Genomic DNA, 19676 nt, shown 5'->3' with positions numbered 1-19676 from the left:
ACATTGATGAAGGAAACTGAAGGTGATACAGGGAAATGGAAAGATATCCATTGGGTTGGAAGAATTAATATTGTTAAATGGCCATACTCCCCAAAGCAATCTACAGATTTAATGCAATCCTTATCAAAATACCCACGACAGTTTTCACAGAACTAAAACAAATAATCCTCAAGTTTACATGGAACCACAAAAGACCCTGAGCTGCCAAAGCAATGCTGAGAAAAAAAAGAATAAAGCTGGAGGTTTAATCCTCCCAGACTTTAGCTACAAAGCTATACTAATTTAAACAGTTTGGTATTGGCACAAAAACAGACACATAGATAAATGGAACAGAGTAGACAGCCCAGAAATAAACCCTTGCACCTGTGGTCAAAAATATAGGACAAAAGAAGCAAGAATACACAATGGAGAAAAGATAGTCTCTTTCACCACATTAGAAAAAAAAAAGCATGAAGGATGAGAAAGCACTAGTCTTATCTAGTGGCTCTGGACAGTACCACTTAGAGGGAACTGCCTTCCCAAGGTAACAACACCTACCCAAGTAAAGAGCAGGAGAAGAGGAACATTTACCATTTTCTCAAGGGGGATGTTGAGAGAGTATTAAAGGGCTCTGAAGACAAGAGAACCCTTCTCCACACTCCAGGCGGAGGAACTTTCAGGAAGAAAAAACCTGCAAGAATAATTAACATGCATTTCAGACTCACGCGTCTCACCCACAGCTCACTTCAGCTGGATTGAGCCCCATGCGGATCTGTAATTGTGGTTCTAGAGTGACAGAGACAGGAAGTAGCGACCCCTCAGTCAGCTCCGTTGTACATTTATGATCTCTGGTCAAAAAATAAATGTGTGTCAATATTGAGGGCTCAAGCTTCTGTGACTGAGGGAAGATTCCCTGATACCTTTGTGGTGAAGAAGAGATGGAGACGGCATGTCTGCCGAAGACCTCCTGTGACATTTCCACCAGTGTCTGTGCACCCCTGACCCACGATTCTGTGGAAAGAGCAGTGGCTCTGAAGACCAAGACCCTGACTCTTTCCTAGTCCCGACTTTGCTCCAAACCTGCTGTTTAACTGATCAGAGTCTAAATGTCTTCCTTTATGGAATTCAGATAACCCCCTCTGGGTTCCCTACTGTCTTTGTTTTATGATGTTTTGCTGAAGATAAACAAAATAATGGATTTTAAAATGTTTTGAAAAGCAAAAACGTGGTACAAATGTGAGGCAATGCTCAGCGTGTCGCTCAAGTAGGGTGGTGTGATAGGAAAGTGCCAGGTTTCAGCAGACCGGAGTCAGGCCTTTCTGTCTCAGCAGAGCAATGAAATGAATTGCATGAAGCTCTTAACAGCCGCCCTGGTGCAGGCCATCTCCCCAGGATCTGATGAGTTTCTCTGTCTCTGTCTCTGTCTCTGTCTCTCTCCCTCTCCCTCTCTCTCTCTTTTTTCCCCAGACAATGAAGACTGTTTTTTAACAGCAAAGCCAATTTTATTTGTTAATTGATGCTCCTGTATCTTAAGCCTGTTTTTCTTATGGTAAAATATAGGGGAGAACAAGTCTGGGACCAAATGTGGATTTCCTCTGCAGCTCCCCCTCCCACGCCCCCCCCCCGTATATATCGGTCATTGTATGAGACCCTCATTGTTAGAGGAGATACGGGTATAGAAGTGGCTGCTAGCCTGTCAGTGTAGGAGGTGCGTTTGCGGAGTGCCTCAGTCATGGGGGTGTCCTTCGAGGGTTTATCTCGGGGATGTGAAAGAGTGTGTCTGTCATCGCCCTCCTTGGTGTGTTATAACATGATTTCATCGGCAGAATGACCCTGAATGTGCACATTCAGGTGGTGAGAGGAGACTGGGATTGGAATCAGCTTTAAGACAAAAGATAAAGTTTGCTGTTTTTCCCCCTTCCTAAAAGACTTTGTTATGGTCCCCTGGGGTGGATTCTTGGAAAGAACAGGACAGCGGTTAGTCCTGTTAGTGTCTCTGGCTCTCTCCTCCCCTCCGGCCGTTAGCAGCCGGGAGAGGGGCTGTGCGGCCCTGACCCGGGGCTTGGAGGAAGAGGCGTCAGTCAACTTCCTCGCCGGCGGCGGCACTAGCTGCGGCGGTGGGTGCGCGGGTCTGCGCATCCCGCCCCCGGGCCGGGAAGGGGCGGAGCCGGGCGGAGCCCGTCCCTGGCTGTCCCCTCTTCCCGGCCGCTCGCCGGAGCAGCGCCGGCCGCAGTCACTGCCGCCTGCGGGAAGCTGGAAGCCGGGATCCCGGACCAGGAGTGAGGGCTGGGCTGCGCGCACGGGCTCGGCCGCCGCTGCCGGTGAGTCCCGCCCCGGGTGGCGCGGAGCAGGGCGGGCGGTGGGCAGGACCGCGCTGTTGGGGAGCCCCCGAGCGCGAACACGGGGATGTCAGGATCGCAACGTTGGGGAGCCCAGACCCCGGCCCTGAGGGCCGTCGCGCTGTGGAGGAATCCGAGCCCGGGAGCAGGGAGTCTGTGCCCTGATGTTGGTGGGAGTCCTGGGTCCCTGGAGGCGAGGCGGTGGGTCAGGACGGCGAAGTTGGGGCGTCCCGGAGCCCGAGCCTGGAGGACAGAAGGGTCAGGACCCTGACGTTGGGGCGCTCCAGAGGGGTGCGGAGCGAGGGGTGCCCTGTCGGCATTCTTGGGGCGCCCTCCGGAGGGCGGAGAACAGAACCCGGGAAGGGAGTGCAGAGAGAGGAAGCCCAAGGCAGGCGGGGCGGGAGGGGGTGCCCGAGGGAAGGGAGCCCCGGAAAGGGTAGGGTGGGGCGAAGCCAGTGGCTCCTCTGGGGAAGGATCGAGGGGGCTCATCCGAAAGAATGGTCGCGGCAAACGGAGTTGTGCAGAGAGCCGGAGCTGCTGGTTCTGTTCGTCCAGATGGGGGCTTGGAGGGATGGAACGCCGCGGCGCGGGTCCGAGCTGGAGAGAGAGAGAGAGAGGTGTGCAGGGACTCAGGAAACATCTCGGCCTAGGGGACGCAATCCCCTCGGCAGAATGGGGTCCCGACCATCTCGAGAGGGCACTCACTCAAGAGAGCAAGACCAGGCCATCCCGGACAGGGGCAGGTGGGGACCCCGCACCCAGCAAGCTCGAGGAGTGTTGGGAACTTGGGCTGGGGGATGCGAGAAGGACTCACCTCGTTGACCTCGCGCGCGTACCGCAGCGCCCTGTGCGTCTGTGAGCCCTCAGGCACACACCCACCAAAGGGAGGCCCACGGGCCGAATGGGCTCGTGGCTGCATCTTGTATATCTGAGCTAGGTTAGAAGTGATTTTGCCGAGGGATCCGATGAGAAGAGTCTGGGTTTAACAGAATAGTTCTGGAGTAAGATTTAAAAGGCACAGGTAAGCTCCACCCGTGCGTGCGTGTGTAACTCCTAATAAACATGTGTATAAATTTTAGATCCACATGTGCTGCCTGCTTCCCCCGCTCCTGTACTTGGTGAGAGGCTCTTTCTGAGTGAAAACTGGAGGAAATTCAGGAAGGCTCTCGCGCTCGCACACATATGCACACGAACCGCCCACAAATGCATTGCATTCCACAGCCGAGTAAACACGAGGAGTATTGTACAGTGTTGGACTGTTTCTGTTGGTGAGGGTTCCCTTTACTGAAGTTAATAGGAAGTTACCTGCATGGAAGGACGTGGACTGCCCTTGACTGAGCTCTTAGGATGTCCACAGCCTGTACCCAGCCCTGAGCGGCTGCACCCTAGTCTAGGTCACCCAACAGGGCTCTAGGCTGCTTAGACCCTCAGTCGATGTGTATCCGAGAGTATGTCTGAAGATAAACAAAGGACCAGTGCATTGCCTGTTTTTTTTTTCTTTTGTTTGTCTTGAAAGCCTGGCTCCCTTTGATTAGTTAAATAATATTGACATCATATATTAACATATCCTATATGGTTAAGTATGTGTGGTAATTAGTTTAATTATTTGATATAACAGCTAATTCAGGAAGACCCGGGGCCCTGGGAATCCTGTTAAGTGGATTTCTCTGGTAGAAGGTTGGTGGGCTGTGAGAGGCAGTGGGGGAGACTCCTTTCCTTTGCTGTAGATACAGGTTCATCTTCTGATACACCCTGAGACTTGAGCTTCCTGGAGGACCAAAGACTATTTTGGTAACTAGCATATGTTGCCCCCCTCCCCCTTTTCTTTCCCTTCGTGAAAAAGCTCTTCAATAATCATGCAAGTTAATGGAAAAGTGATCTATTCATTTCACAAGTATTATTTCAGGACAAGATTCTTTTTTTTTTTTTCATCAGGTGGTGGTCAAGAATCTTGCATCAAAATCTGCATTATCATTATTGCAGTAGTGTATTTATCCACTTGGACAGAGAGCTAGCTGATTGTTCCAATTCTTTATCCAAATGTTAGACTAAATATGCCAGGATTTACACATTCAAATAAATGCATATTTCTCCCTTTCGGAAGCCTCATCTTGGCAAGCCGTGTACTAATTCTAGTGATGCTGTCACTGCCGAGAATAATTTTGGAACCCCTGCCTTGGAGTTGCCTTTGGAGTTGGCAGCACATTTAATGAATTGCCTCTGTGATGGCAAACCTGTCTCTGCTGGGAAATGGCCAAACACCATGTGGGGCCAACTTCGCTGGGGAATCGAAGTTGTCATAGGAAGTATGTCCATTAATGTAATGAAAGTCCTCTTGCAGGACTAGTGTCTCTAGAAGGGTCATGCAGTAAAGGGCATGTGGATGTGTTTAGGATTGTAAAGTAGTTGGTTTGAAATGCAACTTGTAGTTGGGTGTTTGTGCCCTGGTGTGTGTGTAAGAACTGGTCCTGGAGCACCATGTTACACACGATGGCCTATTGGGCTGGAGAGAAGAAGGCTTTCTTCTCCCCTTCCATTACTTCTTACCAGGCTGTTTCCATACTGCACATTTTTACAAAACACAAAGTAAACAAAAGACTTATTTTTTCACAAAAATGGTCCCCAGAAAGTCACTTACTCCATGGGTCGTTAATGCCTAGTACCTGAGTTTTAAAGTAAAGAGATATCTATAGAATCAAGAAGAGAATGATTTCCAAAAACCCATTTCAGTCTGGGGATTCCACAGCACACAGAGTGAAAAATGAACATACCCCTTTCCCATCTTTGTTTCCCTAAATTCCCATATATATATTTTCAGTTTATATAACATAAAGCTTCGTACAGCTGTGGCTTGAATCTTGATCTAGCTGTGGTCTTCACAAGCAATTTCATCTCTTTTGGCCTCTGTTTTCTTGTCCTAAAACGAAGGTAACAATGAGTAGGTAGCTCATGGGACCATGATGAAGATTAAGTAAGATTTATGTGTGTAGAGCCTGAGACCAGTGCCTTGTACATTATCAGTGCTCCACAGAGTCTAGCTACTTTTGTTATTAATAGCGCTCATTGATAGTTTTATATTAAAATTCCTTTGAAGCCACGTAGAAATCGATCCTTTCCAAGTAGTCATCATATTCCTTTTGGCTGGACTTTGCAAATGAATGTATCAATAGGAACACTTTGTATTTACTTCATGTTTACTTTGTTTTTATTCTCCTCACTTTTTCCTGAGTTCATGTATCCGGAGGGCTGGACTGTGGGTTTCTCCTTGCGGCAGTGGCGGGAGGGGAGAGTACGAACTGTGGGGACCAGAGTCATGGCAGGAAAGGCATTTAGAAAGTTTGTTCCACTCTTTGACCGCGTATTAGTTGAAAGGAATGCAGCCGAAACTGTAACCAAAGGAGGCATTATGCTTCCAGAAAAATCTCAAGGAAAAGTATTGCAGGCAACAGTAGTTGCTGCTGGATCGGGCTCTAAAGGAAAGGGTGGAGGGATTCAGCCAGTGAGCGTGAAAGTTGGAGATAAAGTACTTCTCCCAGAATATGGAGGCACCAAAGTAGTTCTAGATGACAAGGAGTACAAGGATTATTTCTTATTTAGAGATGGTGACATTCTTGGAAAATACATAGACTGAAATGTCACTATTGAAATGGTATCACGTGAAGCTGCCCATTCCACTAAAGTTCTGAAATCTTTTCATCATGTAAATAATTTCCACCTCTCTTTTATAATAAACTAATGATATCCAAACTAATGACATCCAGTGTCTCTAAAATTTAGTTTCACTGCACTGATAGAAACATTTCCAAATGAAAATACATTAATGAAAAAAAAAGAAAAGAGTGACCTTGAAAGCAATGGTAGGTAGCTACTTTATTTTGAATTCAGGTATTTTTTAAAACAAGCAATACTGCTTGGATTGGGTTTTAGGTATAATGGTTTGGTAAAAAGCTGGAGAAAAATTGTTTAAAAGCTTCTCCTATAATTTTTTCCCTTGATCCAATAAAATATTATTCTAACAAAATAGCTGCAGTTCTCTTGGCATATATTGAAAGGCATGATTCTGGGGAACATTTGTTTCAGTTATACTGGAGTTTTGTTCTGCTGTGTTTTTTCGATGATAGGGAGGAAGAACCTGGCATGAAATTCTCAGCTCTTCTATAAATACTGACATTAATTTTTGTGCAGATGTGTGAATTTTATTTAAAAATATTTATGTATAAATTAGGAAGATGCAAAAATGTAGGAAAATAATTTTATCTGATTTTTAACCAAATGGTTAGGAGTTACTGTGAAATAGATATTTCATGAAATGTTCCACCTTTAGTGAGAGTTCTGTCTGTTTCAGGGAAGTATGTGTAGGAAACAGAGGGACCAGAAACAGACTTCATCCTGCAGAAGTTCACATCATGTGCTCTCTTCAGACAATGCATTAGCAAGACATTCTTCCTTCTAACGGCTTATGGGGCTAAGGCTTAATGTGGATTTCACTTCATGTTCTTTTCCCTTTATTTCTTGGAGAAGGCTAAATATATCGATCTCTCAATAGTGTTCGTATTTTTGATGTGGAATAACTCTTTCTGGATTAGATTCTGCTGTGCATTCAGAGGCCATAAAAGGAGAAAAGGGCTCTAAAAATACTTATCGGATTTTTAAACTGCTATAGAGTCTGCCCTCCCTGTGGGGCTGGCGGGGGAGCCGCATTCTCCGATTCAACCAACTGTAGATCAAAATGTCCACACAAATTTAATCAATAGTCAGTCTAGGAAAGAAATGGAACATTTTATTTGAGCCAACCTGAGGATTATAACCTGGGAGACAGTATCTCAGAGAGCTCGGAGGACTGTTCCAAAGAGGTAAGGGGGAGGCCAGGTGCAGGATTTGGGAGCGGGGGTACATGCAAAAAAGCACACATCTTGGGAGGAGGTTACTGCTGTTTGGAAGAAACAGTTATCTCAGTTAATGGTTTTAGTGCTTTTCTAAGTGTGGAAAGACGCAAGAAACTGGATTCATAAAATTTTTTTCTGAAAACATCTCACCACCTGAGGGCCGGTTCTGACAATTTCCCCAGAGCACAGAATGCCTCATCCTGATCTTCGCCCTGAATTCCTTGCAGGGTGTGCTGTGTAGGGTCAGTGACTGCAGGGGCTGAAGACTGGATTCTTGTACAAATGGGTGATGGGCAGTGCTCTTTGTCTGATAGTCCCCTCCCTTTTGTTCTTAATTTCTACTAAGGTTTGGGAGGCATTTTGTGACCACTCTGTCCCACGGTGCAAGGAACGCTCGTTCGCAGGTCAGGGGAGGATTTGGTTGACAGGCCACTCCATGTGCTGTTACTGGACTAGGCTCTGGTAACAGTAGCCAAAAGCCTCTGGACCGCCTGTCTGACTAGCCTGTTATGGTCCAGGAAATGGTTCTGCCTTGTTGCTTCTTCCCATATCTAGAGCTACACTATTACAATCATTTATCTTATCCAGCTATATATTTGATCAATCTTTTTAAGTCACCCAGTCATCATTCATTTTATCAGAGGCTCAGTCATATGCTTGGTAATGCAGGGAACAAATCTTGTAAAATAGGCAGAATACAAGTAATATATCTAGTAACATCAGTAAGGTCACAAGTAAGTTTTTTTTTTTTTTAACAAAGGTTGAAATCTATTTTATAAGTAAGTATTTAAGGGAAGAGCTTCCATTAGGTGTGGCCCAGTGTCTCCCCAGGTCGTCTGACCAGTCGGTTCTGTATCAGTCACTGTCTTTAAGGAGAGTAATATGTTGGCCTGTATGTAAAACTCACCAAAGATGTCTGCAGGTACAAGGTGAGTGGCAGGTCTTCATCGCGACCCCTTAGACAACTGACAAAGGAATGTTATCTTCTAAGGAGTTACATGGCTGGCATCAGAAGACAAACAATTGATCTCTGTGTTTGAGCAGGTATTTCTGCCATTGGTGGGGGGGGGTCTGGTTAACACACAGAGCAGATGCAGAGTGCACAGCAGAGGGGAGGGAGGAGGCCAAAGGGCAGAGGAAATTTTCTGTTTAAATTTTCCTTGCCTTGCCTTAAAATGTGAATTGAAACAAACATCAGAAGATATTTGGGAAGAGAAAATTCCAGAAAGTTCCAAGAAACAAAACTTGAATTTGTCATACGCCAGCAACTATATTTACATAGCATTTACTTTACATATATTTACATTGTATTTGCAGCTATTTACATAATATTTACATTGTATTAGGTATTATGAGTAATCTAGAGGTGTTTTAAAGCATATGGGAGGATGTGGGTTGGCTATACTCCAACACTGTGCATAAGGGACTTGAGTGTCTGTGGATTTTGGTACCCAAGGGGGTCTGGGCACCAGTCCCCCGCAGATTCTAAGGGACCACTGCAGAACTGTAGGATCAGGTGCTAATACTGTCGTACCATACTTTCCTGGAGCGTTCCAGTTATCACCTCCATGGTTGCGTTTGGCTCTTGCTCTGTTACTCTTCTGAATGGTGAGTTACGTACTTGTAAAGTACCAGGAAACAATACAGCATGGTGGTTTAGACTAGAGCCATGCTTCTTAATAAGGAGTAGGGGCAGTGATTTTGCACCGCCTGCCCCAGGACATTTGACAATGTCTGATTTTCACAGCTGGAACGAATATTACTGGCATCTAATGCGTAGGGGACAGAGATGCTGCTAGGTATTGTATCATGCACAGGACAGACCCTCACAACCAAGAATTATCCAGCCCCAAATGTCAATAGTGCCGAGAGACCCTGAACTAGAGCAGGGGATCTGGAGTGGGGACCAACTTGGATGAGCATCTTGGCATGACCCTGCGTGAGGTCCTTAACCTGAGTGTCTATAAAAGGCATGTTGGAAATGATGTTATGGAATTAGATGAGACAGTGTATGCACAGAGCTTACACACAGAAGGTGCCCAGTAAATGGCAACTCTTAGTATTGTGTCTGGTCAGTAAACCCAGGGACTAAGCTTCAGACAGACAGCTTTGGCTTTTTAACCCAGTGTGTCCAGGACCAATCCAGGTTTCTAGATTCCATCCACGTGTCCGAGAGTAGGACACAGACTCAGGGCCTCCAGTGTCTGGGGTTCCCGCTGCATTCTGGCTCAGGTTCTGACCTGGTCCTGCTGGCAGCCAAGTGTAGGCTACAGAAAACACCAGCCAGGTGAACAGGACACCCTGTCTTGGGGAGGACAAAGTGAGCTGAGGATGGAGAAGCTTTCTGTTTCCTCCCGACCACCCCTGGAAGGAGGAGGAGGCCAGGTGGGGAAGCCCCCTCCGACTGAGCTTGTCTTCCAGGCTCTACTCGGACCCCTGTCTGTGTAGGGTCAGAACTTCCTCTGCTGTTTGAGCAGGCCACGGGGTCCGGCAGTTTCTCTATACTCTTCCTTAGCTCCCCCTCCTCAAGCAAAAAGTTCTTGGAGGAGGTCCCTTCACTTTGAACAGAATTCTCCAAATCCACTGCAGTTTTTGCTCTGCATAGGGCTCCCTGGCCATCTGGGAGGAGGAGGAAGGCTGCCCATAAGCCCAGGCTCCACTTTGACCTTCCTGCTTTTCCATGTGTTCCTAGTGCACCTGGAGCCACAGGAGTGAGTGGTCCACTTGGAGCATGCAGGAAGCCTCAGCGGGTAGGGTTGGGGCAATGCGCTGGAGTGTTTGGCAGACTGGGATGTAAATAATGCAATGGTTTTTCAGCTGTGAGCTAGAAGCCATCAGTTCTGTGGTTCTCAGTCCTGGCTGCACAATAGAATTGCCTGGGGCTTTCTAAGAATGCAGATGCCCGGGCTCCAATCCAAACCATTGATTCAGAATCTTGGTGGGCGGGGTCTGGGCATCAGATTTTTGAAAAATGCTCTTCTCACTGATGCCCAGTGAGAGTGGAGGGTCAGAACCATGCCTTGTGAAATTAATGATGTTCATTTAAAAAAGAAGAAAAAGAAGGAGAAGAAGAGAAAAAGAAAGAAAAGAAAAAAGAAGAGAACCTAGTTGAAAATATCAGAGTAACATTAAGTATTGTTTTCTTAAGCTCTAGTTTTAGTGTTGAAAGTATGCCTGCTTGTGATGGAAAGTATGTTCCTTCTAATGGGTTGCAGCCCCAAAAGTTGAAAAACTTCATTTTAGAGCCTTAGAGATATTTAATTAATATTGACAAATCTACATCTTTCAATACTTCTGTGCACGCGTTGCTGGGCAGTTTTCAAAGCAGTTTTATGTACCTCGTCAAATACGATTTTTGCAGTGCCCTGATGAGGTATGGAGAGCAGATATTACCATGTTGACTTTTTTTAACAGATGAAGGAAACTTAGAGCTGGAGAGGATAAGAAATTTGTCAAAGTCACAGTGAGAACATGGCAAAAACAGGGACTCAAACACAGGGCTTCTGATGACTGCTACGGGGCCCCGCCCACCACGTCTTTCTGTCCCTTCGGATGCAGCTGGAGCATGAGCGGGATGAGGCTTCAGCATCCTCAAAATAGTAACTACTGACTGAGCACCTCCTGGTGTCAGGAAACGTACAGCTGATCCTTGAGCAACTTGGGGGTTAAGGGCACCAACCTCTGCGCTGTCGAAAATCTGTGTATAACTTCAGTGGGCCCTCGATTCCACATCCTCAGATTCAAAGAGCTGCGGATTGTGTAGAACTATAGTATGTATTTATTGAAAAAATTCAACCAACTGCAATCATGTAATACTGTATTATGTATTTATTGAAAGAATTCAACCAGCCGCAATCATGTCATTCTGCACCCTGTATTTACTGAAAAAATTCAGCTGACCGCGGATTGTGTAGTACTGTAGTATGTACTTATGGAAAAATGTCTGCGTAGAAGTGGACCCATGCAGTTCACACCGTTGTTGTTTAAATGTCACCTGTATTTACATCACCTCATTTACGTCTCAGCACAACCCTCTGAGATGGATACTGTTATCGGCCCCATTTCACAGATGAGCAAAGTGAGGAACAGAGAGGTGGTGTCTTGCCCAAGGAGCAGAGCTGGGCTCCGACATTAGGCCAGATTCTTTATTTGTCCTTTCTGTTGCTCCAGTACTAGTTTGATGGATTTCTGCAGCCTCTAGACACCTGTCTCTAGCGGCAGTTGAAGTAGCAGGGAGTCTTAGCCTGCTCGGGCTGCCATGACAAAATACCATAAACCGGGGGGCTTCAACAACGGAGATCTATTTCTCAAGTTTCTGGAGACGAGGAAGTCCAAGATCAAGGTGCTGATAGTTTCAGTTCCTGGAGAGGCCCTCTTCCTAGTTTGAGGATGTCCGCCTTCTTGCTGTGTGCCATGTCCTTTTGTGGCAGAAACAGAGAGGAACAGAGAGAGATCACCCTCTCTCTCTCTCTCTCTCTTCCTCTTCTTGTAAGGGCATTAATCCCATGATGGGGACCCCCTTCTCCAATGACCACATCTAAACCTAATTACTTCCCCAGGGTCCCACATCCAAACACTACCACTTTGGAGGTCAGGACATCAACATAAGAACTGGGGGGTGGAGGGAACAACACATTCAGTCCATAACGCCCTAGTACTGGTAGGTCCCCTCAACTTTCCTGTGTGTGTGGTGAGAACCTTCCCCCACCAGTGATTAAGGGAGGAACGTCTGCTCTGCTGCCCAGACCTACTTTATGGAACCCTATCCAGGCTGTTTGGGATATTTAGTGCCATGAATTGCTGAAATTCATGGGTGGCTGGGTAGCCCCGGCTGAGAAGGCACCTGAAGACCAACCCTGTGGAATGAGGTGTGATGGACTTCTCAGTGGTCTGGGAAGCAGAGGATATCTTGTGTGTTCATTCAGTTATTCATTCACTCATTCATCAATATTAAGGGCTTACCAGCATCAGGGTCTGTGCTAAACACGGGGTAGAGATAGACTGTGCAGTCCCCGCCCTTGTGGAGGTTACAGATTGGAGGAGAGTTAGTAGGGAGGCTGCTCCGCTTCAGAGGTAGGTGGGGAAGGGATTCCTCAGGGCTGAAGCAGAGCTCAGGTCACGTGTGAATGGGAAGTCCTGGTAGGTTTTACTCAGGAGCTCAAAGTGGCAGAATAAGACTTCACGCTATCCCACATGACATTCAGAACATAAATATGGAGGCCTGCCCTGCACTGGAAGTCACCTGGGCTGGATGATCCAGTTGAGTTCAGCCTGGGGCTTAGTGAAGCCTTTTGTCCTGGGCGTGTCTGGGAGGGTACAAGATTCTAAGCCCGTCTAAGTAGCTGATAAACTATCCCTATTCTCTTCTGTGAGGAGGACCCCATTCTATAGCAGAGATGTTGAATGAATGAATGAATAATGATAATTAGGATGAATGTTATATATAATAGAGGTAATGGGAGATGTCAAGATTTCGTGACACCCAGAGAAGAACCAAGCTGTCCCCTCTTCTGGGCTGAGCTGGTTCCTGAAGGAGATCAGAGCTAGGGTTATTGATTTAAGAGGATTTTTTTTGTTGGTCCTGAGTCAGTGACATTTATCTGCCAAGGGTGATGTAGTCCAAGATTAAGAAAAGCAAAGAAGAAAAAAAAATTCCCTGTTAAGGAATAGAGAGTTTGTTGCCTTCCCCCAGAAGCTTGGAACTATGTATTTGCTCTGTTCTTACCACCTGCTCTTCGGAGAATTACCCAAGAGGTTCAAAATAATTCTACAGTCTGGACACTGGAGGAGGGCTACCCTTCCCCAAACCAGTGGAAGCTGGAATTAAAGCACCCATACTCTCCTGAGTATTGTCTATAGCTCATACTTTTGTGAAAAACGGAACTATGTTGGTGAAAACTATCTTCTCACTTTCGTTTTAGTCAAATCGGTTGTATAAAATACGGAAGAAAAAGGAGCATGATGTCAAATCAACGTTGAGTGTAGTGGCTCTTGAATTAGAAACTTTGTATTCTCCATGGTGTATTTAATTCTGTCCAAAGAATTCATTCCAAGAGTCCCATTTAGCTTTTCTGTTCCTGCCCTTTAGCAAGACAAAGGTATTCATACTGTCTCTTGAGTTGCTAGGAACGCTGAGCACTTTAGAAAGTGACATCCGTTGCAGGCACGTACTGACGCTGGGGCTGGCGTTGGCTGCAGTGCTAGAATGTCACACAGACAGGTTCAGGCAAAGTGCCAAGAATTTCATTGAAACTGGGCAGCGCTGCAGGCAGATAGAAACGGAGTCATCAAGTGTCAGCGTGGTAAAGAGGTTCAGGTTAATTCCTGAAGTGCTGCAGGTGTTCTTGGGCTGCACGGCTTTTCTTTTTTTTTTTTTTCCTCTCTCTTTAAAACACCCTAGATGATGACTTGTCATTTATAGCTTATATCCCAGAAAGCAATGCCACCTTCTGAGTTGCCGGTGTCAACTTGCAGGGTCCCTAACTATTTTCCGTCTCATCTGGAATGTTAATATTTTAGATCTTTGCAGTTGGAGAGTCACTCTGCCAGGGGAGTGCTTGGGAGGAAGCAGGAGGAAAAGGAAATACATGTTCTTGGGGTGCACATGGAATCATGCCAGAGCGGCAGAAGGGGGGTTCAAATAGGAAATCTGTCCATCCCCCTACAGGGATTTTTTGACTACTTAATATGTGCCTAAGACTGGGCCAGCTGCTGCCCCAGAACCCACCCATGTCTCTAGCTGCTACAAAGGTGCCTCCTGGATCTTGAAACAATGCCATCAAGACCCTCTCTGATCAGTGACTGACTGCATTAACTGAGCACCTGCTGTGTACTAGTGGTTTCACCTGCCTTATCCTTGCTCTCAAACTTTCTACAGCAGAACATTTCAGACAGACAGAGCTGGACAGAACGGTAATAATAAACCTCCACGCACCCATCCCCCAGCTTCAACAGTGACCACCTCACGGCCAACTTCTTTGTACATACCTCTGACCTCCAGACGATTTTGAAGCAGACATCATACCGTGATTTGTGAGCCTTTCAGAATGTAGTTCTAAAAGTTGAAGGCTCAGAGGGAGATAGCTCAGTGGCAGAGCATGTGCTTAGCATGAGTGAGGTCCTGGGTTCAATCCCCAGTACCTCCATTTAAAAAGATAAGTAAATAAAAGATGAAGGCTCTTCTATCGGAATTCTTTCAGGGTCGTGACAGCCCTCCCAGTCAGGCAGCACAATACCCTTCCCTTATAAATGAGGACAGTGAGACACAAGGGGGTGAAGTCACCTGCCCAAGGCCATCCAGGGCAGAGTCGGGATTCAAACCCGAGCCTGTGCCATTAACCATCGCATCCTAGGAAGGCAGCCGCTAGATCTCTCAGCTGTGGCTAATCCTCCTCTGTGGAACCGGATCCAGGAAGCAGAAGAGCAAGCTCCCAGGGGCAGCACTATTGATTTCTGTGACTTCAACCAGCCGACCATGGCTGTGCACAGTGTCTATTTAGGTCCACGGGGACAGAATGGCTTTGAAAGTCTTAGAATCGTCATCTCCAGGAATGAAAGGACCAGCCTGAAATATTAATGGATTCTATTTGGGCAGCAAAACCGATAAAGCAGTCAAACCCTTATTGTGCTAGTGTTTGAAATGGCAGAGAAACCCACAATGAAAAGGACTTCACAGAAGCTCTGTCTGTCATTGTCCTCTGGCTGCCGAGGGCAGGGAAAGGTTTCTTTTAAAATGAATTTTCCTTTGGTTTTCTCTCTTGGCAGAAGGAACCCTAGTCTTCCCACTGAGTCTTTTCAGTTTGTTTCTAGCACAGCTAATTGTGTTTATTTGTCTCTAGAATCACATGCCTGCCTCCTCTCCCTTGCCTTTTCTTCAGGCCTCTTGCCTGCTGTGTGCTCGGTGGCTGCCAAAAGCGTTCTCTTCACCTGGGAGCAGTTGGCTGACAACACCGAGTAGGTGTTGGGAGGCCAGCTGTCTCTCAAGAGGTCTGACCTGGCCCCTGACGTCCAAACCTACCTCCAGGGAGAAGGAGAGAGATTATATAAGCTGGCTGGGAAAGGAACCATGTCATTCGCTTGGTGTGCACCCACTTGGTCCACTGGTGTTAAGAACAGAGCAGAAAACACGTGAAAACTGTTGTTGGATTAATCAAGAGCTTTGCTAGTTCATGAAATTAATTCTTCCCTTTTCCTACCAAAATGAGCACACCTTGGCTTTTCTGTTTAATACTTTCCTTTGTCTTTGGGATCATTGGCATTTAAGTGATTCTCAAACCTCAGTTTCTTTCCCTTCCCTTCCCTTCCCCAGGCATCACAGAAGCCACGTGACCACGGGAGGTTACCCAGCCTTTATCCATCTCACCTGTGAAGCACTAAGTGGTGGTCCTTGTCAGGGTGCAGGTTGAGGACACGCCTAGGCATTCCACCTTGGGCTCCTTCTGGGAATGCCAGTGAAGACCTCAGCCGGTGTCTTTCAGGGAACATCTGTTTTCTTTAAACCTTTGTTGTTGCAAATCCTTTGAAAGAGTTTTTTATGAGTGGTGTGACTTTGACTTTTTAAAAAATGAAATTAAGGAAGACTCTGCAAGTCGCTAACTCTTCATAGGAGAATCAGCTCAGGGATGGCAGAATACGTGGCTTTGTGGAAGGGCCCCTCCACAGTGGTGGCAGACTTGTTAATTGATCCCAGCATCATCCCTGGAGCTCACAGGGGCCTGGAATGCCTCTCAGCGCAGGGCCCCAGGAAGCCTTTACCAACGGGGTTGCATAGATTGATGCCTCCTTGCCCTTTCCTAAGAAAGTGGTCTTTAAAGCCCTTTCCAGGCTGAAATCCCTTAAGCCCTTCTGCCCGCGGTCACACTAGGTCCCTTCCAGCTAGGGACCATCTCTCTTCTTTCACCAAGCATCAGATCAAAGGGAGAGGAAATGTTACCACTCGAGAACGCAAAACCCTTTCTGGAAAGCAGGTGATGGGGGAAATGTTTCCAACATTGATGGTTCATGGAGGAGTTGGAGGTCATGATCCCTTCCTTTTCAGCCCATAGCAGGTTTGTAGATTGGGTCTGTAGTTTGGTTGGTGAGTCAGTGAGACTAATTAAAATCATTCTTTTCCTGGGCGAATCGGAATGTTGGATGCCTAAGGGGAATATGAAGGAAGTGGAAGCTCAAAGCCTGGCCTTCAGGAGTTCCTGCTCTGGGATAGCAGTTGTATGAAGCCGAATTTAGATTCCCGTAGTTTAATGAGATGCGAGAGCGAGAAACTTAGCGCCTAGTTACAGTTAACTCACTCTCAGCCGACTGACGGTGCTCTTCCCTTTCGAAGACATTTGAAGGATATTAAGATAAGCCTAGGAGGTGACAGGACTTTCTTGCGAGAAGATGTCCTAAGTATTCTTGACCACATTAGAGGTAACGTACAGGGCTGTGAGGAACGGCTTGGGCTGGTCTATAGTCACCAGAAATCTTTATGGCCTGATGAGCTGGGCAGGCAGGAGCCACACGGGCTGCTCTAGGCCAGGCTGTCTCCAGGAGGACTGAGAGGCTGCTGTCGCCGTGGTTAAGATCAGGCTGTGTGCTTAGCATGTGCACGGCCCTGGGTTCAATCCCCAGTACCTCCATTAAAAATAAATAAACAAACCTAATTACCTCCCCAATTAATTCATTAAAAAGAAAAATTAATTAAAATGAAAATTTCAATTCTAAATAAATAAAGAAAAGTCTTTTTTTTTTTTTTTTTGCCAGAAACAGCTCATTTTGGAATCCTCTGATTTACCAGCAAGGACCAGCAGAGGTACTTTTCTGTTGCAGAAGTCTCCACTGGATGCTGGGGGCAGAGGAAGTGAAGGGGCTGGGAACCATACAGGTCAAACAAAGCATTAGGCTGGCCAAGTACTTTAAAGGTAGTTTTTAAAACTTGGGTTCGATTTAGAACCCGTCTCCCCTTAGAGGTGTACTTTTATCTAGTAGTGTTTATCTAAAAAGCGCTCCTGGTTTACTATCACTCTTTACCTTCTCCATCTTTTGGGATGTCATGAGAAAAATAAGCCAGAAAACATCGTACGTATGCTGTGGTTATTCGGGAACATCCAAAGTAGTTGAATTCTCTGGAGGGGGTGAGTAATTGCAACTTTTCAGTGGATACTATGGTCCTTTGTGGAAGGGAGCGCTGGGGCAGTGGGAATGGAGCTGCAAGCTGTCCTGACCTTGAATTTTCTCGTAACAACAAGTGCTTGTCTCTTCCCAAGACCAGATGATCTGTGCAACTTGCCCGGATAGCTTCTGGCTGGTACTGTGTCTTTTGTTCTCTGCAGGCCCGCTGGGGGCTTCAGCCTGCACTCTTTGGAGTTTAAAATCATCTTATTTGAATGCTGACTTGATAGTGAGCTTATATAATTCGCTCTTAGACACCAAATAAGTTTAAATCTTAAAAGTGACAGTTTTTGGACCTAGAGTCACCTTGTCTTAGGCTTGTGATTACATTCTTTTTTTTTTTTTTTAACTTTGATTCAGAAATATCAAGTTGTTGGCCTTTAGTCTTCTCAGTTTACAGATGGCGCTACTGGTACCAGAAGGATCGTGGTTTATTTTTAAGTATGTGATTCATTTAATTTGAGGAGAGTAGGATTTGGGCCTTCTGCCTTCCAGCTTACTTTGTCTCCAAGATCAATACAATTTCAAAGAAGAAAAAGTTGTCTTGTTTCCTAATGGTGTTTATCGTGGAGGTGCCTTGTTGATATTAATGACAGTGGATCTACTTCAGTGCAGCTTTGACTAATCAAAGTCTTCAATTTAATATTTACTGACATATTCCACTTTGAAGAAAAAAATGAAACTCATCAAAACACAGGAAAATAACGTTCTCTTTCACTGACATCCAGAAAGAGATAAAGGACCCAGACAGTTCTGAATTATCAAAATTCTATTCACTTACACTAACTGCTGCATTTTAGAATGTCTTTCAGTAAATGAGGTTGAAACAGAAAGCATTTCCTGAATAGTGTAGACGTTCAGGGCACGTCCTCTGGAGTGAAGACTACCTGGGTCTGGGTTCTGGGTGCAGCGTTTCCTGGCTGGGTGACCTTGGGCATGAAACTTAACCTCCTTCCTCAACTGTACAACAGGAAAAAAGAAGAGATCCCATTTTGTAGAGTTGTGAGGAATAACTGTGAGTTAATAACATGCAAAGAGCGGGGAAAGGGTATAGCTCAAGTGGTAGAGCACATGCTTAGCATGCATGAGGTCCTAGGTTCAACCCCCAGTACCTCCATTAAAAATAAATAAATAAACCTAATTACCTCCCCCTAAAAATAATAATAAAAATAAATTTAAAATAAAAATAATTTAATATAGAAATAAATTCATAACAAAAAAGAAATTTAATATAAAAATAAATTTATAACAAAAAAAGAATTAAAAGCAGAGTCTGAAAGGCTTGAACACCTGTGTTCATAGCAGTGGTATTCACAAGAGCCAAAGGGTAGAAGCAACCTAAATGTACATCAGTGGATAAGTATATACACACTAGTGTGGAATATACCTACAGTGTGGTATAGACACACGGTGAAATACTATTCAGCCCTAAAGAGGAAGGAAATTCTGACACACGGTCTACAACATGGATGAACCCGGAGGACATTATGCTAAGTGAAATAAAAGAACAGATGTTGTATGATTCCACTTACATAAGGTACTTAGAGTAGGAAATTCATACAGACAGAAAGTAGAAGGATGTTTGCCAGGGGCCGGAGGAAGGGGAGAATGGAGAATTGTTGTTTAATGGGTATGGAGTCTCAGTTTTGCAAGATGGAGCTGGATGGTAGTGATGGTTGCACAACAATGTGAATGTACTTAAAGCCACTGCTGGGCTGTTCACTTAAAAAGGGTGAAATTTTATGTTGGGTGTATGTACCAGAATTTTTTTTTTAAGCATGAGAAAGAAAATGATATATTAAGTCAAAAGGTATACAGAACTATAGAAAACCATAGAAAGAGTAAAGCAGAGGGGCGGCTCTAGATTGCTGGGGAGGGTGCGGATGCGGTGTTAGGTCAATAGGGCTGTTGGGAAGCCTCTGTTAACAGAAGGAAAATGCACGGCCTCAAAGTTATGAGTTATGTTTTATTCAGGGACCTTAGTAAGGACTACAGCCCCGGAGTCAGCCTCTCAGAGAGCTCTGAGGAACTGTTCCGAGAGGGAAGGGAGAAGTCAAGATATATAGGAGTTTTTGCTGGGGGGAAGAAAAAGTCAAACATCAAAGATGACCTCTAACCTCAAAAAACAGACATTTCCTTACAAGAAACTGAATATAGGTCCCTGTGCTATACAGTAGATCCTTGTTGTTAACCTGTTTTTATATACAGTAATGTGTATCTATGAATCCCAAAGTCATAAAAAAAATAAGAAATAAAAAAAGAAACAATCCAGATATCTCAACTTAATAATTTTAGTGCTTTTCTGTGTATCAGGAGATGCAAG

At 45.4% G+C, this 19676-nt stretch overlaps 1 protein-coding gene and 1 pseudogene across 10 annotated transcripts in view; both read left to right on the top strand.

Annotated features, from left to right (window-relative positions):
* Positions 1-19676, top strand: part of PAQR8 (progestin and adipoQ receptor family member 8) — a 97698-nt gene that overhangs the window by 58238 nt on the left and 19784 nt on the right. The window contains exons 1-3 of one of the 10 annotated variants that reach the window (XM_072944820.1): positions 2166-2300; positions 15513-15604; positions 16946-16994. The exons of 3 other annotated variants lie outside the window; for them this stretch is intronic. The gene's annotated coding sequence lies outside the window, so the exon portion shown is untranslated. Of the gene's footprint in view, positions 1-2165; positions 2301-15512; positions 15605-16945; positions 16995-19676 lie in introns of those variants that run through there. 6 more of the 10 variants (XM_031688636.2, XM_072944824.1, XM_072944823.1 and 3 more) reach the window with 6 other exon arrangements.
* Positions 5280-6049, top strand: LOC140687577 (10 kDa heat shock protein, mitochondrial pseudogene; annotated as a pseudogene).

The sequence above is a fragment of the Vicugna pacos genome, chromosome 20 (assembly GCF_048564905.1).
Source record: "Vicugna pacos chromosome 20, VicPac4, whole genome shotgun sequence".
Classification (NCBI taxonomy): domain Eukaryota; kingdom Metazoa; phylum Chordata; class Mammalia; order Artiodactyla; family Camelidae; genus Vicugna; species Vicugna pacos.
The sequence above is the reverse complement of the archived record's forward strand: the minus strand, read 5'-3'. Positions and strand labels throughout refer to the sequence as shown.